Below are 9,672 nucleotides of genomic sequence, written 5' to 3'. Positions count from 1 at the left end.
ATATACAAGGGGAAAGGTGAGCCTCTGGAGTGTGGCTCGTACCGAGCGATAGTTATTGGAGCATGGAATGAAGGTATTGGAAAGGGTGTTGGAGAGGAGGATAAGGAAGAAGGTGAAGATCGACGAAATGCAGTTTGGATTTATGCCAGGAAGTGGAACGACAGACGCGCTCTTTATTGTGAGGCAGTTGCAGGAGAAGTACATGGAGAAGAGGAAGAAGTTGTTTCTTGGGTTTGTTGATCTGGAGAAAGCATTCGATAGGGTTCCACATGAAGTATTGACATGGGCATTGAGGAAGTTAGGAGTTGAGGAATGGTTGATCAGAGTAGTGATGGTAATGTACAAAAGAGCGCGCACAGCTGTAAGGACGAAGGACGGGAACAGTGGTGAGTTTGAGGTGAAGGTGGGAGTGCATCAGGGGTCGTTACTAAGTCCACTACTATTTGTAGCTGTGATGGAGGTGCTGGCTCAGAACGTAAAGGAGGGTTTACCGTGGGAGTTGTTGTATGCAGATGATCTTGTGTTGATTGCGGAAAGTATGGATGGACTGAAGGAAAAGATGAACAAGTGGAAGGAATGTATGGAGACAAAAGGTCTGAAGGTGAATATAGGAAAGACAAAGGTGATGGCAAGTGGTAAAGCATGTGGTGAGGTGGAAAGAACTGGGAAGTGGCCATGTGCTGTGTGCAGGAAGGGTGTCGGAGTGAACTCCATTCAATGTACAATGTGCGCTGAGTGGGTTCATCAAAAATGTAGTGGTCTGAGAGGGTCATTAACCAGTGTGGCAGCTACATTCAAATGTAAGGTGTGCACAGAGGGAGCTGCAGATGGAGGAAATGTTGAGTTGGATCTTGGAGACGGCGTGAAGCTGGAAGGTGTGAAAACATTTTGCTACCTCGGAGACATGCTGAATGGAGAAGGTGGGTCAGACTCGGCAACAGTTGCAAGAGTGAGATGTGCATGGAAGAAGTTTCGGGAACTGAGTGGCATGCTGATGAGGAGGGGAGTGTCGTTGAAGCTGAAGGGAAAGGTGTATGCTGTATGTGTGAGAAGTGTTATGATTTATGGGAGCGAGACATGGGTAATGAACGTAGAGCAGCAACGAAAGCTGTAAAGGGTGGAAATGCGAATGGTTCGGTGGATGTGCGAAGTATCGTTGAGAGAGAGGAAGACAAATGATGAATTGCGAGAGATTATGGGAATAGAGCCTGTGATTGATGCTGTGAAGAGGAACAGGTTGAGATGGTTTGGTCATGTGTTGAGGAAGGATGAAAGTGACTGGTTGAGAAGAGTGATGGAAATGAAGGCAGAAGAAAGTAGAGGACGGGGAAGACCGAGAAAGACTTGGCTAAAGATGGTGGAAGAAAAATGCGGGCAAGGGGGTTAACAAGGAGAGATGCAGAAAATAGGGCAAAATGGAGAAGATTGTCATGGGGACCGCAAGGCTAACCCCCGTTCTTGCAGGAAAAATGGCCTTAAAATGCATGTTGTTGTTGTTGTTGTTGTGTCCTTCCCCTCCTACATTCCCCCCTCACCCATCCCTTTCAAATCTCCCCCCTTGCCCCTCATATAACTCCCCCCTCCCCTCCTAAACTCCTCCCTCCCCCCCTCACCTCCTAAATAAGCCCCTCACCCCTCCATTTCAAAACTCCCTCCTTCTCCCTCCCCTTTAAATCTCCCCACCCTCCTGTTTTTCTCCAATTCTCCTCTCTTACCCCTCCTCCTCAAAGCGTCCTTCCTGGTTCCTCTCCATTCCAGCTCTTACCTCCATCTCCTCCAACCTTCTTCCTCGCTCTGCACCCCCCTCCCCCCAAACAACACCTTACTCTGCCTCATCCAATCACCATCAAACCTTTTGTCCTATTCATCCTTCCCTTTCTCCGAGCTCTTCTGAAATCTCTGACACACTATCAACAGCTCTCGCTACCTCCTCCTCCTCTTCCTCATCTTACCCTACCCCTCCCCTCCCCTGTCCTGTACCCGATGCTTCCTCTTCCTTAACGGCATGGACCTCTAACATCCAGGGCCTTCGCTCAAACCTGAATGATCTCTCCATACAGGTTGCTTCTGACAAACCAGACATAATCTGCCAAACAGAAACTTTCCTCCCTCAAGAAGTCTCTGATTCCTTAATATCTCTCCCTCGTTACTCCCTCCTCCGGTATGATAGAACTGAGCCTCGTCCTGGAGGTGGGGTTGCTGTCTTTATCAAAAACTCTATTTCTCACTCTCCCTGCACTGCCCTCTTTCCACCCCACCCCCAGGAATACCTTTGGCTACGGCTTCCCCTTCACTCCCACCTTTTGTTCATATGTATTCTGTACCATCCACCAAATAGTGATGATTCCATCTGCATCTCGCTGTCTGATAACATGGACCAACTTCTATCCACTCATCCCAACTCTCTCTTCCTCATATGTGGTGATTTCAATTGTCACCATGCCAGTTGGCTGGGCGTGGGTACCTCTCTCACACCTCAGCGAAGGACTTCTGCGACTCACTGGGACTGACACAATCTGTCCATTTCCCGACCCGGATCTCAGTCAACGGAGCATCCTCTCTTCCAGACTTGGTTATGACAAACTTCACTGCAAATGTCTGCTGCTCTTCTTCTGGTCCAATTGGTTCATCTGACCATGTGCTTGTTAAAGTGGACATCTCTCTGGCCATTCTCAGAGAGCCTCCTCAATGTCTACGAGTCTGGCATTTCACTCAGGCCAACTGGCACGGTCTTCAAGCAGCCATAAATCATCTGGACTGGTCTCCCATCTCTACTGCCCCTGACATCAACTCATCCTGGGAATTCTTCCAAAGTAAAATGCTCTCTCTCTCATGCACAGATTTATCCCATCTCGTTTTCAGTTGTCATACCCTTCTTTCCGTCCAAGGTACACGGAATCTTGTGGTGAAGCAGTTGCCCTGAAACAACTTGCCTTCGCCTCGTGGAAGGCAAATCCAACGGAAGGCAATTCTATTTCCTTTCACAAAGCCCGGAACAAGTGTGTCTCTTCCCTCAGGAGAGCCAGGAAATAATATCTCTCTACTCTCAAATACCAGCTTGCTGGGATGAATGATCCGGTGTGTACCCCGATTTAGAATAGGTGCACCGTATCCCTGCGCATCGTAAGAGGCGACTAAGGGTTCGCGTCATGAAGGGCATCCGGCCATAAAAACATTGCCTCAAAACAGGGCCCCATGAGGTCATGGGGCCTGCAAGGCCAACCCCCACTCTAGCGGGGAAAAATGGCCTTAAAACGATCATTCATTCATTCATACATTCTCAAGAGTGAACGCTCAAACCTGTCTCCCTCTTCCAAATCCTGGTGGCGTCTTGTCAAATCTGTTTCTGGTGTTTGTTGCCCCTCCATCCCTTCCCTTACCTCAAACGGCTGCACAGCTGACTCTGCACAAGAAAAAGCTGAATGCCGCAACTCTGCCTCAAAATCTTGTGATCCAAACCCGTCTCTCTCTGCACCCACCGTACCCAGTCGTACCCAGCTGCTCTTGGACTCTGTGTCCTTCTCTCCTGACAAGGTGGAGAAGTTTGTCAATCCTCCACTGATTCTGCAACTGGACCAGACGGCATCAGCCCGCAGGACCTAAAATCCTGCTCTGCCGCTCTATCTCACCCTCTCTCTGTTCTCTTCACCCTCTCTTTTGCTCAAGGTCATCTGCCTTCAGCTTGGAAATCAGCCAGCATTACTGCTGTACACAAAAAACGTGCATAAACAGATCCTTGCATCTACAGACCAATCAACCTGCTCACAATCATCAGCAAAGTCATGGAATCCATCATTGCTTCGGATAGCAAATCCTTCCTCTTCTCCAATGGCTTGATCTCTGATCATCAATTTGGATTCAGACCAGGTCACTCTACTCTGGACATGCTGCTTCTGCTGTCTCAACAATGGATGGAGGTCCTCAATATCAAACAGGAAATTAGAGCTGTCTCCCTTGATATATCACGTGCCTTCGATACGGTCTGGCACCCCACTCTGCTCACCAAACTCTCCTCCTATGGTATCCATGGAAATCTCCATGCATGGCTTGCGGACTTCCTCTCTCGTCGTGGTCAACGTGTGGCCCTGAAAGGATTTCTCTCATCTCCCCTTCCTGTTCAGGCTGGAGTTCCCCAAGGCAGTATTCTGGGCCCTGTGCTTTTTCTGGTCTTCATCAATGATCTCTCTGACTCTTTGGAAAATCATCTCTATTTCTTTGCTGATGACCCCACTCTCTGCCGCTCCATACCTCATCCCTCAGATCGGCAGTCCGCAGCCTCCTCACTCTCTGCAGACCTGGTGAAAATCAGACTGGTTAAACAAGTGGAACATATCTTTCAATCCTGACAAATCTCACACTCTCACTATGTCTCTTCGAAAAGACCGTCTGGACAACCCTCCTATCTACTTTCTCAACAATCCTCTCCAAGAAGTTCTGTCACTCAATCTCTTGGGTCTGACAATCTGCCATGATATTTCCTGGGAAAATCACATTTCCAACTTGGAGCTAAAGGTCGAGATTTCATTGCAAAACATCTCACGTTTTCAGGGTATAGTCTCCAAGAACAATGAACAATCTTCTCCAAAAAGTTCTGTCACTCAAGCTTTTGGGTCTCACTATCTGCCATGATCTTTCCTGGGAAAACCACATTTCCAAGCTGGCCTCCAAAGCCAGTCGCCGACTGGGCATCCTCCATCATGCGAAGTCCTTCGTTGGCACACCTGAGCTCCTCACCACATACAAGGCTTTCATCCGCAGCTCAATGGAATACTGTTCCCCCCTCTGGGCCGGTGCTCCTGCCTCACAACTAGCTCAGCTTCACGCTGTTGAAACCAAAGCTTTCAGAATCATTGGAATCTCCTGCGATGAAGCAGATTGTGAGGGGCTTTCATTCACTCACCGCAGGCAGGTTGGTGGTCTTTGTCTGCTGCCGACTCCTCTCTGGCCTTGCTCCCCCCACCCCCCAGCCCTGTCTGTGCTCTGTCCCCCAAGTACTCCTACAGGTCGCACAAGATCTGCCTGCAACCCTCTTGTGGTAAAATTGCCAAAATCATGACTCGCTGCTCACCTTCACTCTTTCGTTCCTCTTTTCTCCCACCTCTGGAACAAACTCCCTCAATCTCTTCAATCCCACTCCTCCCTCCAGGTCTTTAAAACAGCTGTTCACCACCATCTCTTATCTTCCCCCATCCATCAGATAGGCTGATGTCCTATCTTACTGATAGAGTGCAAACAGTTGTTGTCAATGGCCAGAAATCAGCCCCTTCTCCACTTTCCTTTGGCGTTTCCCAGGGCTCAGTCCTGGGACCTATCCTCTTTCTTTTGTACACTCAGCCTCTATTTGATCTTGTTGCGAGACATTCAGTTGATCACCACGCCTTTGCGGATGACAATCAGCTGTACAAAGGAAGCACGATTCAACAAATCGTGCCCACTGTTGAAGTGTTAGAAGGCTGTATTGCCGACGTGAAGGCGTGGATGACCCAAAACAAACTTCAGCTGAACGACGCTAAAACAGAGTCTATGATTGTAAGATCGCACAGATGTCCTCTACAATGTTCACTTCCTACCACTATTCATGTTGGTGAAACCGATGTAAACTTTGTTTCGTCGGCCAAGAACCTTGGTGTGGTTTTCGACTGTAACATGACATTTTCCAAGCAAGTACTTCAAACTTGCAAATCGGCATACCTTCAGCTGCGAAAGATCGCATCCATTCGCCACTTTCTTACTCCTCAAGCTGCTCTAACTCTGGTCTGTGCCCTTGTCCTCTCAAGGCTGGACTATTGTAATTCTTTGTGTGCTGGCTGCCCTCAGTTTCTCTTGGATAAGTTACAAAAGGTTCAAAACTCTGCCGCTCGTCTTGTAGTCAGGATCACTATGTTAACAAATATAATTTCTTTCAAAATTTTGGGATTAGCAAACCTGTAGATTTTTGGAATCTTCAGAGCATGGAGAATCTGAAAATCAATGTTGGCATTTGCACAGACACCTGCATGGCCGCCATTTTGGATTTTGAAAATGGCCGCCATAAAATACATATTTTGCGCGATCTCGGCTTCTCGTCAACCTAGAGACAATTAAATATGCTAATCCTATGTTTTCTGGGTCAAGGAATCCAATAAAGGCCTCAAAATAGTGGTCAGGATTATAGAAAAGCAACAAACAAAGGTAATTGAAAACCATTGTCTTTATATTTGTGATATAACTGTATTACATAATACATGATATTGCAAGTCCTTTGAAGTTATAGGTTGTTATAGGAAGTTATAGGTAGTATCAGATTGAACTATAAGTCCTATACACAGGATCTACGAGGTCTATACCGTTCAGGAATATGCTTTTACAGATCTTCATCACTGTCCTGAGTGTCATTTTCGCAAAGGTGTCTACGCAAATGTAAACATTAATTTTTGGATTCCTCATGCTCTGAATATTCCTAAAATGTATAGTTTTGCTAATCTACCAAAATTTTGAACGAAAAAACATAGTGAACCTGACTAATGTCTGTAAGCGAAGAAGTCTGACCATGTTACTCCGCTTATTGAATCTTTACACTGGCTGCCTGTCTCTGCTCGTGTGCAATACAAGATTTGCACACTATGTCATAAATCATTGTGTGGAGCAGGACCTCACTATCTCTCCGATTTGCTCACTCTCTATGAACCTCGGCGACGGCTTCGTTCAAGCGACGACTCTATGACCTTAGAGCCGCCGCGCACCAGCACCAAGTCGTTTGGCGAGAAATCCTTTTCGTTTGCTGCACCTCTGCTCTGGAATGACTTGCCTTCCTCTGTTCGACATGTTGACTCTCTTCCTGCCTTTAAAACCTCCCTCAAAACCTATCTGTTTCACAAGTCTTTCAAAGTCTAAGTCCTGTTTTCCCTTTGGTTTGAGATGGGACAGAAATCGAGAGTATGTCTGTGTACATGTGCGGGGGAGGGAGGGGAGGAGGAGGGGGAGTACACATCTGTGGGTTTTGAATGGGGAGGGAGAGGAATAGGGCAAGAGTGAAGGTGTGTCTGTGTGTGTGTATGTTTGTGTGTGTGTTTGTGTGTGTGTGTGCGGTGTGTGTGCGTTCGCATGATAATGTAAAGCGCCATGAGGGTCGTTTACTCTGCTTGATGGGGCTATATAAGACTCCTTTATTATTATTATTATTATTATTATTATTATCCAAAACCTTGATCTTTTCTACCCCCGCTAATTTCACCCCAGATCCACTTTGAAATACCAACTTCTTTCCTGGAAGTCCTTGCAGTGTCCTTGTGTTTTATACTTCTCCCACCCCCCCCCCCCCCCCCCACCCCACTTCCCACGCCTCCTCCCCCCAAGCCCTCTCCATCCCACAAATCTCCCCATGTCCCTGCTCCCAAATGTTGTGTTTGTGTGCTTCCCCTTCTCTCCCCATCTTGTCTGCCGCTCCCCTTATTATATATTTTATGTGTATGCTTGATTTTTTGTGTGATAAATGTTCGCTCTTTCACGAGCCTCGATCCTGTATACAAAAAAAAAGAAGACCCTGAGGCTCCAAAAGACCCTGAAGACCCAAATGGCCCCGATAACCCAAAATACCCAAAAGACACCGAAGACCCAAAACACCCCGAAGACCCAAAACACCCCGGAGACCCAAAACACCCCGGAGATCCAAAACACCCCGGAGACCCAAAACACCCCGGAGACCCAAAACACCCCGAAAACACAAAAAGTCCCGGAAGACCACAAAGACCCGGGATACCCCAAATACCCTGAATACACCAAAGACCCAAAACACCCCGAAGACCCAAAAGACCATTAAGACCCAAAATGCCCTGATGACCCAAAAGACCCTGAATACCCAAAACACTTTGAAGACCCCAAATACCCTAAATACCCCAAATACCATAAAGACCCAAAATACCCTTAAAGGCACAGGTGATCCAAAATACCCTGAAGACCCAAAACACCCTGAAGACCCAAAATACCCTTAAATACCCCCAAAGAACCAAAATACCCCAAAGACTCAGAGGAAACAAAAGGCCCTTAAGACCAAAAAGCCCTGAAGACACAAAAGACCCCAAAGATCCAAAACACCCCAAAGACCCAAAATACCCTTAAAGGCCCAGAGGATTCAAAAGACCCTGAAGACCCAAATGGCCCTGAAGACCCAAAACACCGAAATGGTCTGAATGCTTATCCCTCCGAAACGACCTGTGGTGAGGGCGCGCGGCGTGCAATTAATCAATCAATTTATTGTACACCTCGCCCTCCAAATCCAGTCTCTATGCGCTGCATGGCGGTATTGCGGCACGAGGATATTTATTTATTTGCCATGGGGGCGGTGTACTTTGAATGCATCTGTACTTGTTTGTTTCTTGTTTGTTTGTCCGGGCGATATCTGAGCCATCCTTTGAGCTAGGAAGCTGAAATTTCGGCACAATAGTGAGCAAGTGCTTTGACAAAAACTTTTTTTTGTTTTTTTTTTGATTAATTGGAATACTGTTCTCCCCTATGGGCTGGTGCTCCTGCCTCACACCTGGCTCGGCTTCACGCTGTTGAATCCAAAGCTTTCAGAATCATTGGAATCTCCCGCGATGAAGCTACCTCCGAGGGCCTTTCACTCACTCACCGCAGGCAGGTAGGTGGTCTTTCTGTCTTCTACCGACTCCTCTCCGGCCTTGCTCCCCCAGCTCTCTCTGTGCTCTGTCCCCCAAATATTCCTCCAGGTCGCACAAGATCTGCCAGCCACCCTCTGATGGTTAAACTGCCGAAATCTCGGCTCTCTGCTCACCTTCACTCTTTCATTCCTCTTTTCTCCCGCCTCTGGAACAAACTCCCTCACTCCCTTCAATCCCACTCCTCCCTCCAGGTCTTTAAAACAGCTGTTCACCACCATCTCTTATCTTCCCCCATCCAAAACCTTGATCTTTTCTACCCCCACTAATTCACCCCAGATCCACCTTGTTTGAAATTCCAACTTCTTTCCTGGAAGTCCTGGCAGTGTCCATATGTTTTATACCTCTCCCACCCCCCCCCCCTTCTACCCCCCCCCCCCTGCCATGCCTCCCCCCCAGAGCCCTCTCCCTCCCACAGTTCTCTCGATGTCTCCATGTCTCTCGGTCCCTGCTCTCAAATGTTGTGTTTGTGTCCTTACCCTCTCTCCCCATCTTGTCTACCGCTCCCGATGTTATTTGTTTTATGTGTCGGTTTGTCTTTCTGTGTGATTAATGTTCGCTCTTTCACGAGCCTCGATCTTGTATACAAAAAAAAAAAAAAAAAAAAAAAAAATTGATTAGTTATTTAATTCCTATCGATTCATTCAGTACGAATTTATTTCCTTTCTCAACTGGGCAATATCTCAGGCACCTTTTGAGCTCGGGAGCTGATATTTGAACACGACAGTGACCAAGTGATTTTGGCTGTAAAGGGTATTTTGATTTATTGATTGATCAATTAATCGATGAATTATTTAATTATTCGATTCATGACTTAATTAATTAAAAAAATTAGTTTCACATTCGGATAAAATGGTGGTGGTTTATGTATTCTATTAGCCAATTTATTAATTATTTAATTTTTTATGATTGTTATTTATTTATTTTCATTATTAATCATTTATTTATTTTCTTTTTCTCATCTGGCTAATATCTCAGGCACCTTTTGAGCTTGGAAGGTGATATTTGGACATGACAA

The sequence above is a fragment of the Myxine glutinosa genome, chromosome 14 (genome assembly GCF_964187855.1).
Source record: "Myxine glutinosa chromosome 14, kmMyxGlut1.1, whole genome shotgun sequence".
In the NCBI taxonomy this organism is placed as follows: domain Eukaryota; kingdom Metazoa; phylum Chordata; class Myxini; order Myxiniformes; family Myxinidae; genus Myxine; species Myxine glutinosa.
This window is presented reverse-complemented; position numbering follows the sequence as displayed.